Genomic DNA, 12,973 nt, shown 5'->3' with positions numbered 1-12,973 from the left:
GGGTCTCTCATGTGGGTGAAAAGCCACTTCCACACCTCCAGCTACCCACACAGGTCTGTGTGGCAGAGCCAGTAGGATGCAAAGGGAACCGGGCAGCCCCCAGCCTCTGCTCTCCTTGGCCTGGCTGAGCGGGTCAGGGACCTTCTATTGGCCACGCACTGCCCAGAGTGCTCTTTCTCTGCTGGCCAGAGACCCAACGGGACGAGTCAGGAGGGGGGGAGGGGCAGCCATTCCTACCAGGCCCTTGAGCTGGGGCAGTTCCACAGTCTGTTGCATCGGATCCCTTCTTCCAGGACTTCCCGGTGAAGAAAAGCCAAAGCGGGAGGGGAGAGAAGCTGACAAATGGGGCTTCACCTGCCTGGCATGCCCCTAACCAAAGCAGAAGCTGCCTCAAGAGGTTTTAACTGAATTGCCTTACCCATAAAAAAGGTCAGACTGCCCCTCTACAGAAATATCTCTGGCAGGGATGGGCGACAGCAACAGTGCAATGAATTATGCAGACAATTGGTACCTGTCAGTATCCCGCAGTGACCTGTCCTTTTTCCCAGGCTCCTTCCAGTCATGTGCCTTTGAGATCCAGACGAGGCCAAGTGGACCCAGAGCCGCCAAGAGGGAATTCAAGAGTTTGTTTCTGCAAATTTGCTCTTTGGTGAAATTTTGTAGGAATTACCAAGCCCTGTCCATTTATTGTTTCAAAGCATTTTTTGGTTCCAGGAAAGGCTGCTAAAGAAATCCCTTCTGCATCTGATTGTCCAGCAGATGGACAAGAGTTGCTTGTTGCTCCAGACAGGTCCTTGGTGAGGGGCGTCCCAGCCTGAAATAAGAAGAGAATGTTGAGTTGAATCCTGTCATGGGACATTTCACAATTTTTGATCTGGTGCTGCAGCAACCCTCGAAGACCAAAAGGAAACAGAAAGCCAACCTGAAAGATAAAGCTAGGAGCACAAAGGTTGAACAAACTGAAAACTATAGAATACAGTACAATCATTTGTTTTTATTCCACCCTTTCTCAAAATGACTCCTGACAGATTAATAATGTTATATGACTAGTACACATAAATAGGATTAAAAACTACAAACAATTTAATTGTTGCAGGAGACAGTGCTGGTCTTCCTGATGGGTGATCTCCAGTGCCAGTGGGATGGGTGAGGTTCAGCCATTTTTGTGATGGCTGCGTTTGACATGGTTGACCACAAGCTCTTGACCCACCGCCTTGCTGGGATGGGGACACATGGGACAGCCCTTCAGTGGCTGCTCTCCTCCTTACAGGACCAGACATAGGGTTGCACTGGGAGAAGAGTTGTCATGCCCCTTTTGGATCCCACATGGAATGCCACAGGGCGCGTTCCCTTCCCCCGCACTTTTTCACATCTTTATGCCCCTTCTGGAGTTTGGGGCTGGGTTGTCATCAGTATGCAGATGATACCCAGCTCTTAACTCCTCACGGATGGATGACCAGACTCCCCCAGCCCCCCTGGAACCATTCGCCTGATGTTTGGAAGCCATAGCTGGGTGGTTTGGGCAGAATCGGCTGAAACTCAACCTCTCTAAGACAGAGATCTTGTGACTGGGAAGGAAGGGCATGGGGTAGGAAGCGGCTTTGCCTGACCTGGCTGGGGTGCAACTAAGCATCGCACCCTATGCCAGGAATATGGAGGAATCCTTGACACCTCCCTGTCTACAGTCACGAGAGTAGCCTGTCAGGTGTTTTTCCACCTATGCCAGGCGGGACTACTAGCACTCTATCTACCCCTGGAACATCTGGCCATGGTGATCCATGCAATGGTCACCTCCAGAACTGACTTCTGTAACTTACTCTACCCTTGTCCTTGACCCAGAAATTGCAACTGGTGAAAAATGCAGTTTCTAGGGTCCTTACTGGAACACCTTGGAGGGCTCACATCCTGCCGGTGCTAAGGCAGCTGCATTGATTGCCAGTTGTGGCCCAGGTCAAGGTCAAGGTTCTGGTTTTGACTTTTAAGCCTCTTTGCATTCTGGGACCCACATACCTTGGGAACACCTGTCATCCTATGCCACCTGCCCTCTGCGGGTACTCACTTGTTTGTGTCCCCAACCCTCGGGAGGTTTGCTCGGCCTCAACCAGAGCCAGGGCCTTTTCAGTCCTGGCCCCAGGCTGGTGGAATGAGCTCCCGGAAGACCTGAGGGCCCTGCAGGAGCTTTCCTGGTTCTGCAGGGCCTGTAAGACAAAGCTCTTCCACCAGGTCTCTGGTTGAGACCAGGGTGCAGAAGATCTGAAGGGCCCCTCCAAATCAGACATCTAAGACTTAAACAAGTATAAGTCAAGCAGCCGCACCCCTGGATCCTCCCTGTGGCACAGGGGAGAGGAGGGGCTAGAAAATGTGGTACTGTTAGTTTTTGCTGCTGGGACTTGACTGTAAGGGGGGTTGATAATGTTTTTAATGTTTATGTGGGGTTTTATCTTTTATGTAACCCACTGTGAGACAGTTTGCTGATAGCAGTGGGGAAGAAATTTAAAAAAAATAAATCCAGTGTTTTGATGTTTAATTTAAAGTTTCTTTGTATATAGAGAATTTATATACTTTTATACTACTGTAATCCACCCTGAGTCTTCAGAGAGAGCAAAATATAATTTTCAAAATAAATAGATCTATACAGCAACTTATGAAATGTTAACATGTACAGTTCCCAGGAATAACATGAATGGTTACGGGTGTTATGACCAATGACCAAATACATTTCGACCCAAAGGGTCTTCTTCCGTGGTCAAGTAAACATATGTACAAAAACACTTTCAGCATCTAATCCATCCAGTTAAATCCCATATATAAAATATAATAAAGGCAAGGCAGGCAGTGTTTGAGTGAATGGATAAAAATATCTATGCAAGAGTACTGATTTTTTTCAAGGGATAATTTGTAAAGGCTATTAGTAAGGAAAGGTACTTACATAAAAACTGGAACGCCAAACAATACATATAGTTCAATGCTCAGAAAATATGGAGCTCACAGTCAGAAATCATAGTGGCTAAAAATCACGATTCTTTAAAGGAAAACAGTGGCATAATGTTCGTTAATTAAATAACATCTACTATGTCATAATAAAGGTCAGAAAGATTTTCATAGCCACTATGATTTCTGACTGTGAAGGGCGAAACTCTGCCAGTTGAAGTTCAACACAGAGATGAAAAAATCCTGTTCAATATTACATACTTTCAGGCCATGTGCGTGGGCCCATTTCACTCCTGTCCCGCAGCCTCCTGTCCCTCTTACAGACTAAAGGAACCTGCTTCACATGTGATTGTGCATCTACTGCGGGAGCATTTCAGTCTGGATTCACAGTCTTGCCAGTCCCTGACTTGGGAATCTCAGTATCTTCTCTGAGTGCCAGATTATCACTAAAGATGTTCTTTTGGACAGGCTTTGAAAACATCCACCTTGCACAGAAAGAACCCATTTCAAAGATGTTCCTTCTTCGGTATTCCAAAGTGCAGGGATGGGTCATGTCAGTTCATGAGCAAAGTTCTAGTGGGGTTAATTAAGCCAATTACCTTCCATGATAGAACAAATGTATAGATGCTAAAACATTAGGCACCATGCCACAAAAGCCTTACTGCTGACCATCTTTCCGTAAATGAGGGTATTGTTAAAGCAGGCATAAATCATTCATTGTGGCAGTTTTTTTCGTAGGATGGTACATGCAAATAGCCAGTCAGTTGGGCAATTTTTTTACCTTTTGAAGATTATGATTTTAGTACCCGGGTCGGATTTACAAGAGGCAGCCTTGTGTTTGGTAGGCATTGCTGCTCTCCTGTTTGTTAGCTTCAGTCAAGATGTATTTGTTTCTTTATGTCACAATTTTCTCCCCAGTAGGGACCCAAACCTGCCGCCTCCACCTTAGCCTCCCAACAAAAATCCTGGGGGCAGGTGAGGCTGAGAAACGACTGGCCCAAGACCACTCAGGCATCTTTCCCGGCCAAGAAGGGATTCAGGTCTGCCCCTCTTGTTTCCTAGCCCGACATTCCACCCACCACACCAGAAGGGAACCAGTCCCAGTGCCGCTGCCTGTCCTGCCGTAAGTGCAGGTTCTTCCCATCTTGGAAGCTGCTTCAATGCCATGCTTGGTAATTCCCAGATATATAAAAGACCACAAAAGAGTCCACAGGTCTTTGGTAGCAATGAATAGAAATCTGGGCTGATTAACAGATGCTATGTAAAATTAATATCCTTTCCCCCAGTGTGCCAGTGGATGCAGTTACAAGTGTCAGAATTTTCACCCACACAACGGCTGACATTTCTTGCTATCCACAAGAGCCACAAACTCCAGGACATCGGCACTCGCAGAGGTATACAAGCATCTGCTTCCCATTTTCCACCCTGCTTGGTCCTCTGCCTCCGCCACCTCAGCTGCCCACCCCACGGCTGGCTCCTTTCACATCTACTGGCACGTTCCTTCTTTCCCCTGCCAGTCTGTCATGGGTGGGGGCAGGACAAACGGATGTCACGTTCTTAGTCATTTCTGTTTCAGGGAGTACGCCAGTAAATGTGTTTCCATATCAATAAATACAGATGCAGATCTCATTCTCGTTTCTGCAGCAAACTATCTCAGATTTGAAAGGTATTGCTCCTGTTGCCAACCAAGAGACTGCTATATTATTACCCTTTAATAATAAAACTTCATGGGTTGGTAACAATACGGAACCTTTCCTCTACTGAAGTAAAAAGTGATCTTATAGTCAAGAAAACTCTAAAATTTCAACGACAAAAGAATGAACACTATGCTATCTGTACCCACGTTCAATCTTAGTCTTTGACATAAAGGCCAAGCTGACAGGTTCATGCCAGGCAGCTCGATGGGCTGATCAGCAGAAATAACACATCTGCCAGGAAACTCCAGTGGGATGTCAGCACATCGGGCAGCTCCATAGATGCTGCAGGTGGCCACAACCTTGCCTGATGTGCTAACGTCACATCTGAGTTTTCAGGCAGAATGTCCTTTCCAGCTCTGGGCCTCCTGCGGAGTGCAGGCATCCGGCATCCCAGGATTCCTGTGGACCAGAACAGGGCTGCCTGCCTGTCCTCAAGACAGCAAGTCAGTAACCTGTTCATTGCCCAGTGGGCATGGCTGCCCCCCCCCCCCATTATCACAAATTACATCAGAACTCTTTGGACAGGACTATAGGCAGAAGGCAATTATTCCCTGCATATCACAGAGATAAGTACAAAAACCAGAAAAGGCAAGTTGTGTAAGCCCATAGTGAACAAAACCAGTTCTGGAAATAAAAGCCATTCCACACATGAAGCAGACATGGGCATAGAATCCACTCAGGTCTCTTGACTACCTAACTAGCATGGTATGTGCTTGTCACATTCACACTTCATATACCTTTGGTGTTCATTTCAGAGATACAGTTGCCGGTACACAAGACTGGCATAGTCCACTGCACTTCCTGTGCTGCCCATCAGGTTCAACACTAGCTAGCTATTTCTAGTGACTGGCATGTAGAAACAAAGACAACTTGTATAAGGAAATAAAAAATAACAACAAAGAAATCACAACAAAATTTAAAGCACAGAGGCATGCTGAAAGATCAACATGGAAATACTGAATAGGACAAAAGAAAGAAAACGTGCAGAAGAAATTAAAGAATGACAGATTTCTTCCAAAAATAATTTTAAAAAGAACCTGTAATTTTAGAAACTGAAGTGAAAGCTGCACTCAAAGCAATTGGGAGAAACAAATAATCAGAAGTAGGATATCAGCAGAGCAATTTCAAGCCACAGAAATAAAGTACATCAAAATCTGGACAAAGATATGCCAACAAATATGGAAAGCAGAACAATGTCTCACAAACTGGAAACAATCTACTTTCCAGTTCCAAAAAAGGGGATGTCAAAGACTGCAGCAACTATCAGACCATAGCATTATTTATTTTATTTTATACTAGCCCTCTCAGTGGTTGCCATCTCAGGGTGGTGAACAACATTACCAGCATTAAGTACAATACATTCATAAACAATCAACTATAAAATTAACAGTCTGAAGACTGTAAATTCCAGCAGCCAGCAACTCTGTATAGACAGCTTCAGGGCTGCTCCATTAATTTATCTCATGCTCTAAATTTTACAACACAATTTTACAACAAAGATTCCACATATGGGATGAGAAATGCCAGATGTTCAAGTTGGGTTCAGACAAGGAAGGGGTACTAGAGACCCTATTATACATTTTGTTGGTTACTGGTGCAAACAAGAGAATTGCAGAATACGATCAGTTTGTATTTCAGAGATTACAGCAAAGCTTTTGACTCTATAGATCATGAAAACCTACAGGTGTGCAACAGCATCTGATTGTTTTGATTTACAATCTGTACTCCAGACAAGAGACTAGCATTAGGCCAGGAAATGGAAAAAGAAAATGATTTCCATGTACTGGCAGAAAATTGTGAAGACCTGAAATGACTGCTGAAGAAAGTTGAGCAGAAAGTGCCTAGGCAGGATTAAAGCCAAACATTAAGAAGAAACGACTAATTAACACTGAGGAATTATACAACTTTATTATAAGGCCGACAATGAAGAAATTTAAATTGTTAAAGATTTTCTATTCTTTAGCTCAATCATTAACCAAAAGGAAGACTGCAACCAAGAACTCAGAAGGAGGCTGAGACTGGGATTGCAGCCATGAAGGGAATGATGCGCAGCGTGTGGCCCTGGCAACCAAGATCAGGCTAACTCCTACTGTAGTATTCCCCGTTACTATGTGTGGGTGTAAAAATGGAACAAGAAAGGAAGTTGACAGGGGAAAAGTTGATTCCCTTGAAACATAGTGTTGGAGGAGAGTTTTATGGATACTGTGAACCACCAAAAAGACAAATAAGCAGATTCTAGATCAAGTCCTGGCAGCTAAAAGAACCAAAATGAGGCTATCTATCTTACTTCAGTCACATCCTGAGGAGGCAAGAGTCACTGGAGAAGGGAATCGTGCTCATAAAAGCTGACAGCAGCAGGGAATGAGGAAGAGACGTAGCAGGAGATGGACAAACTCCATCCAGGAAGCCCTGGCCGTCTTTCAGTTGGCTGGACCTGAATGAGTTGGTTCATGAGAGGATGTTTTGGAGGTCATTAATTCATAGGGTCACCCTAAGTCAGAAGGGACTTGATGAGACTTCACACACACACACACAACTTTGACTCCCCCCTCCGCATCGCACAGCACACTGCTTGGGAGCAGCAGCAGCAACCAACAGGTTCCCACTCTGTAGCAGCTACAAGAGAGTTCAAGCAGAGGGTTCCAAATTGCTCCCTGGGGGCCTCATTACTTGTGGATTAGCTCCTTTTGGGATTGTCATCAACATTGCTAAAGGAATAAACATGTACTTTGTGGGGGACTCTGGATCCACCTGAGCTGCCCTGAAGTCCTCTGCTCTGGCCTGGAAAGGGCAAAGCGTAATACGGTTGCTCCCCCTTTTTGGCTGAGCGCTCTGGAGGGAGCAAAGCATGATCCATGGGGCACTTCAAAGTGGTCTGTTCAATGGCAAAACTGAAGTGAGAGTGCCAGAAGAAGACTCCTGTTTCCATCCGGGGCAAGTATTGTGGTCTTTGCTTGCTGGCAGAGTCCAAGGGGGAGATTTCACTGGGGATCCTGGAGCCAGGGGCATGGCAAAGACCATGGGGAGCTCCTTCCGCCCGGTGGGCTTGCCCTCTTTGAAGGAGCCTTGTTCTGACAAGGATTGGCTGGGGCAGACCCTGACACAGAAGTGGGAAAGAGACACATTTCTCACAAGCTCCCCATGGCTTCTCTTTGCAACAGGGCTCAGGGCTTCCTGCAGATCCTGTGTAACGAATTAGCCTGAAGTTATCTCAAGTCATTGCCTCAAATAGCCAGCTACCTGTTGGAACAGAGGTCTGATCGATGCAAACTAAAGCAGCCGTGCATGAGCTGTTACACACTGGTTAGTATTGATCAGAGCTAAAGGCTGCCGATAGGAATGTGGAGGGAACTGACAGGCGGAGAAGAGGAAAGGAGGAAGCCGCCTGCGCTGGTGGCAGTCGCACGGAGGAAAGCCAATAAAAAGTCAATTCCACTTAAGTGAACAGCTGCTAACTAAATATTTTGGGGGGCAGCACCTTCTCTGAGAGCAGCTGGTGTCTGTTCCAGAACTGTGACATCCAGCAATTGCCAGTCATCGAGAGGGAGGGGATCCAGAGACGCTGGTAGCCAGTCAAGCAGTTTGCTGAGCCAGACCTTGCTGGTGGGAGACAGGCAGGCAGCAAGCCCTGTGAAGTCCTGGAGATGAGAACTGAAAATAAACTGATCAGAGCTCTTCCTTGTAGCTCACACCAGTTGATGATAAGCCTTGAGGATTGTGGAAGGCTTATTGACTTATTTCACCCTTCCCCCACATATGGACCCAAAGCGGCTTCATCCTCACAACAGCCCTGTGGGGTAGGCTAGACTGAGAGCATTTGACGGGCCCAGGGTCACCCAGTGAACTTGCATGGCAGGAGCGGGGATTCGACCTGAGCTTTCCAGATACTAGTCTGATGCTCTTCACCATGATGCTGCAAGGCTGTGCTAGTCTTCTGAGTTCTCCCCAAGCAGGGCCTGGGTTTTGTTAGTGGTTCTCCCTTGATGTTGGTGCAAGTCAATGGGGGGGGGGGCTCCCAGCTATGCTCAGCTGGAAGAGCCACAGTCTCTCTGCCATGGCTCTCGGGCATGGATGGCTGCTTCTTGGGTGATGCTGGTGATCAGCAAGAGAGCAGAAGGGCATGGTTACAGGTCAGTTTGCTGAAGGAAGTTGCTTGGGATGAAATGCCCCCCCCAACACCCCCTCATTACTGACTTGAACAAAAACTGAACCCAACAGTTTCCTATGAATAATGCCATTAGAGTCCTTCCTCAGAGTCCTCTCTCCAGAAGATTTGAGAAAATCGTGCTTCGGAAACAGAACACTGGAGGCAAAACCATACAGAGCAAAGTGGTGGAACCGGATTAATTTTTGAAGGTGGGCTATAATGTGTCTTTCCAAAGATGTTCCAAGCAATTTGCTGTAGCGATTTTCAAACCTGGTGACAGTCCCTATCTGCATCACACCCTTTGTTCAAAAAGATAAACAGAAAAAGCTCTTGCTTGGCCTATAAGACACCCACATTCCTCCATCTGGCATCGCAGGCCATCCTCTCTCAACATTTCTTAAATTAAATGAATACATGAAATAGGAGGTTCCCCCCCCCAACGAAAGCTTAAGAGAACGTATCCAGCAACAAATTAAACGATTGCACTGTAATCAGACAATTCTACCCACTAAAACTGATCCTTCGCTTCAGCGCTCCCATTTAGTCCAGAAAGAAAATCAGCCACAGATGTCCACAGATCCAAGGGCCAACAGCTGCAGTGCCTTCCTTGCCTTCCTTGTGCCCAATCTGCTCCTGAGGCAAGCTGTTTTCACTCTGAAGAAGGGTTTCACGGACAATCTCCAAACACCCCAAAAGCTGGTGAAAAAGAAATGGGAACTCTGCTTACTATAGACTTTCTCAACTAGGATTTTGTGAAACCCTGGGTTTTCTTTACAGCCCTGGAAGGGTTTCCTTACTGTTTTTAAATGTATTTTTAAAATTTGTTAAACATTTATCACGTGATATGACTGCCCCCCTCCCAAAATGGCCTATGATGGGCCTGGAGGGGGTGGGAAGGGGAGGGGCCACAGGTGGGTGTGTCCACAGCTAAGTTTCCAAACCATATTCCGCATGATTGTGCCACCTCTGGGGCTTCTTGCAATGGCTACCCCACATACATTCGAAGCACTGGTCATTTTTGCAGTTTCTTCCTGGACTTCTACATGTCACAAAGGTATCTATAGTTTCTGTTCTCCCCCTTATATTTCCTTATCACACCCTTTCACCTCTGTCTTTCCTATTGTGTGAATGTGTTTAACTAGTTTTATTGTTGTTTTTCAAAAAAAAATCATTTTCATTTATTTCAAACTAGTTTCCAAGTGAAGAATGATGATACACACAGATGGAGTTCCCGTAGTTTCCCACCTCTTGTTCAAGTCTCCTAGAATTTGCTAATTCCCCCATCTAAATTCAGGAGACAATCTAACTTGGGTAACGGAGTGGGGAAGATTGACCATGTGGACAGAGGGTAAGGTTAATGCAGACACAAATACTTGCCCAGTTTTGCCTCATTATATTAATTTTCAACTGACAGGATTTGAAAAGTAAAATTATGCTAGGGGTAAAATCATATAAGAGAAATAAAACTTTCTTTTTCGTTCAGTATGTTTAATTCACCCTGTGGCAACGTCCATAATTTAGTTTCATTAATCTAATTTGGTTGAGGCAGAGCCGAACACCAGGTCAATAAGATCGGGTTCTCCCTTGCCCTTATAACATGCGGATGCCCCTGGGAGGGGGCCTACATTGCCCTAATTCTGCATCTTGTCACTGCTGGGAATGGGTGAGCTGAGGAATATGGGCCCAGTGACAGATAGCTGTGGTCACCATCTACACCATTTTATCTGCTGTGTATTGTGTTTTTACTTGGCAAGATGGTAATCTTGCCCTCTTATGGGTGTATTGTTTTTATTATGTTTTGTGAACCGCCATGAACTGGCTGGTCTGGGAGTTGGCAGTATAAGAATGAATGAATGAATGAATGAATGAATGAATGAATGAATGAATGAATGAATTTCCCTTCTCCTTCACTGTGAACTTTGTTTCATCCACAGGTTGGAAAACTAAAATGGCAATATCAGGTTAAGAACATCAGAAGAGCCCTGCTGGCTCGGGCCAATGGTCCCTGTAGTCCAGCCTCCTGTTCCTCTGGACAGCTAACAATAGGGCATAGAGGCTGAGGCGTTCCCCTGATATTGCCTCCTGGCTCTTGGATTCAGAGACATCATTCATTTATTCATTCAATTATATGGTCACAGACCAAGATATAAAAATTAGACATAATAAAGCATTAAAATTTTAAAACATGTTGGAGGGGGTTGAGAATAAAGGGGGTGGATAAGCTTGTTACGAGCTGTGGTAGAGTGGGAGCAACGAAGGAAGGCGTGTCCCATAGACCCCACCTCCAGTAGTGGGCAGGGGACCCATCTCTCTGCGGCTGCCATTCTTTTATATCTGTCCTCCGTGGCCAAACATCTTGTCCATGTTAATGTTCTCCTGTATTTGGTGATGCCAGTTGATGAGAGGCAGGCAGCTGATTTTAATATGTATCTCGTGGATGGCAATGAGAGAAAGGCTGGAGAATTTGCTAAGTCCATTTGTCTGGATATTTAGTTTAATTTTTGTCCCCTTCTAGCTATATTTCCAGATTCCTCTGCAATGGCAGATGCTAAAATGGATGCTCAGGCATCCCAGAAGATAACATTAACTGATGGTTTGGAAGAAGTGCTGAAAAACAAAAAGCAATTACTGATCATGTGGCCTGTGAAGAAAATTGACTAGACTGGGGGTGGGGGGGATGGGGGGGTGTCCTGAGGTCGAGTTTCTCTTGGGGATTCTAATCTCCGTAGATCTGGAATCAGTCTCTGGAAGGAAGAAGTCATACCTGCGCTGGGCTCCAGAGTGTCATGGCTCTTAGTTCTAAGACATCTCAATCATTTCCGTGGTGGGCTTGGATGCATTTAGGCGCATTCATCTATGTGCTTAACCAGCAGAAGTGACAGAAATCCAATGCTGATCCCCTGGTTCAGAAGGCCATATATGGTCATGCCAACCCCCCTTTCCCAAATGGCCAATGGTGGGCCTGGAGGGGGTGGGAAGGCCAGAGGCCTTGGGTGGGCATGTGCACAGCTATGTTTCCGAAAAGCATTCTGCACCACTGCACCACATCTGGGGTTTCTCAAAGCCTGAAGAATATTTTCTCAACAGTAAAAAAGTTAAATAAAGGTGCTCTAATCCCTTGTTGAGGGTCAGGCCTCCCTCCCGCCACTGTTGGGCGTGCTGCACAATCAGCCCTGTTCAGGGGCCCAGTCATGGTCCTCTGAAATGCAGCCTTCTCTCTTTACCTATTTTGTTCCAATAGGTTTGCCTGCTGCTGGCCCTCTATGAAAGGTGACATTCTAGCAAACCAATGCTCTGTATAAGGGGTGCAGCAGATTATGAATGGTTCTCCCTCTTGTAGGCTGAGGGTCAACCTTGACCAGATATCCAATTCAGTACAAAAAGAAATGCCAGGCTATTATGCACCCTTTTCACATGGCAAGTGTGAAAAAAGCACAAGTTCTAGCTTTCTGTGCAAGGTGAGCAGCTTCACTTTTCTGTCCCGGAAGAGAGTCATTCCCACCTCCTGCCACCAGGTAGAGAAGGCCATAATTGCACTGCTTATTCACAAGCCATATGGGTCTATGGGCCTCAGGGTACCTCCAGAAAGTATGCACAAAGAAACAGAGATGCTCTGTATGTGTGTATGCATACGCAGGTCCAAATTAGAAAGGCAGACATTATCTCTGATCAATATCTTTACAAGTCTAAAGGAATCCTCACTCCCAAAGGGTTAATTTTGAGAACCAAATCCATCTGCCTGTTTAGTGAGCTAATGCTTTTATTGATGGGGGGCACCTTCAACAAGGGTCCAGCCCAGGAAAGGGAAGCAGGGACTGGAGTACAAAAGACTTTCTCGGCATCAGCCTGGCAGGTCCCACAGAGTTCATGAGCCTCTTCCAGGCAACAACTACATAATCACACAAGTTGCTGTTGCCCCAACTGTCAGGCTATTCCAGTCTCACAATTCTGTACTCACTGCAGGTTTGAGCTTCTGAAAACTGCACAGGGCCTTCTAAATATTTTTGCTCTGTCTCTGCAGTACAGCACACTGAGAAATATTTCTTATGCAATGCAGTTCCAGCCAGCAAACAAAATGATTGTGTAGAGCTATAGCTAGCAGCATCCCTTCACGGCATATGGCTTGTGATGGCCATCTGAAGCAATGTTGCAGCCACCTTCAGCGGCCAGGAGCACCATCGGCCCTGTTGGCAATCTG

General features: G+C 45.9%; 1 protein-coding gene across 2 annotated transcripts in view; it reads right to left on the bottom strand.

Annotated features, from left to right (window-relative positions):
- ZFHX3 (zinc finger homeobox 3) overlaps positions 1 to 12,973 on the bottom strand; it is a 191,335-nt gene that overhangs the window by 101,754 nt on the left and 76,608 nt on the right. For both annotated transcript variants that reach the window (XM_077309607.1, XM_077309608.1), the window contains one exon: positions 512 to 814. The gene's annotated coding sequence lies outside the window, so the exon portion shown is untranslated. The remainder of the gene's footprint in view (positions 1 to 511; positions 815 to 12,973) is intronic.

This window comes from Paroedura picta, chromosome 14 (genome assembly GCF_049243985.1).
Source record: "Paroedura picta isolate Pp20150507F chromosome 14, Ppicta_v3.0, whole genome shotgun sequence".
Taxonomy (NCBI): domain Eukaryota; kingdom Metazoa; phylum Chordata; class Lepidosauria; order Squamata; family Gekkonidae; genus Paroedura; species Paroedura picta.
The sequence above is the reverse complement of the archived record's forward strand: the minus strand, read 5'-3'. Positions and strand labels throughout refer to the sequence as shown.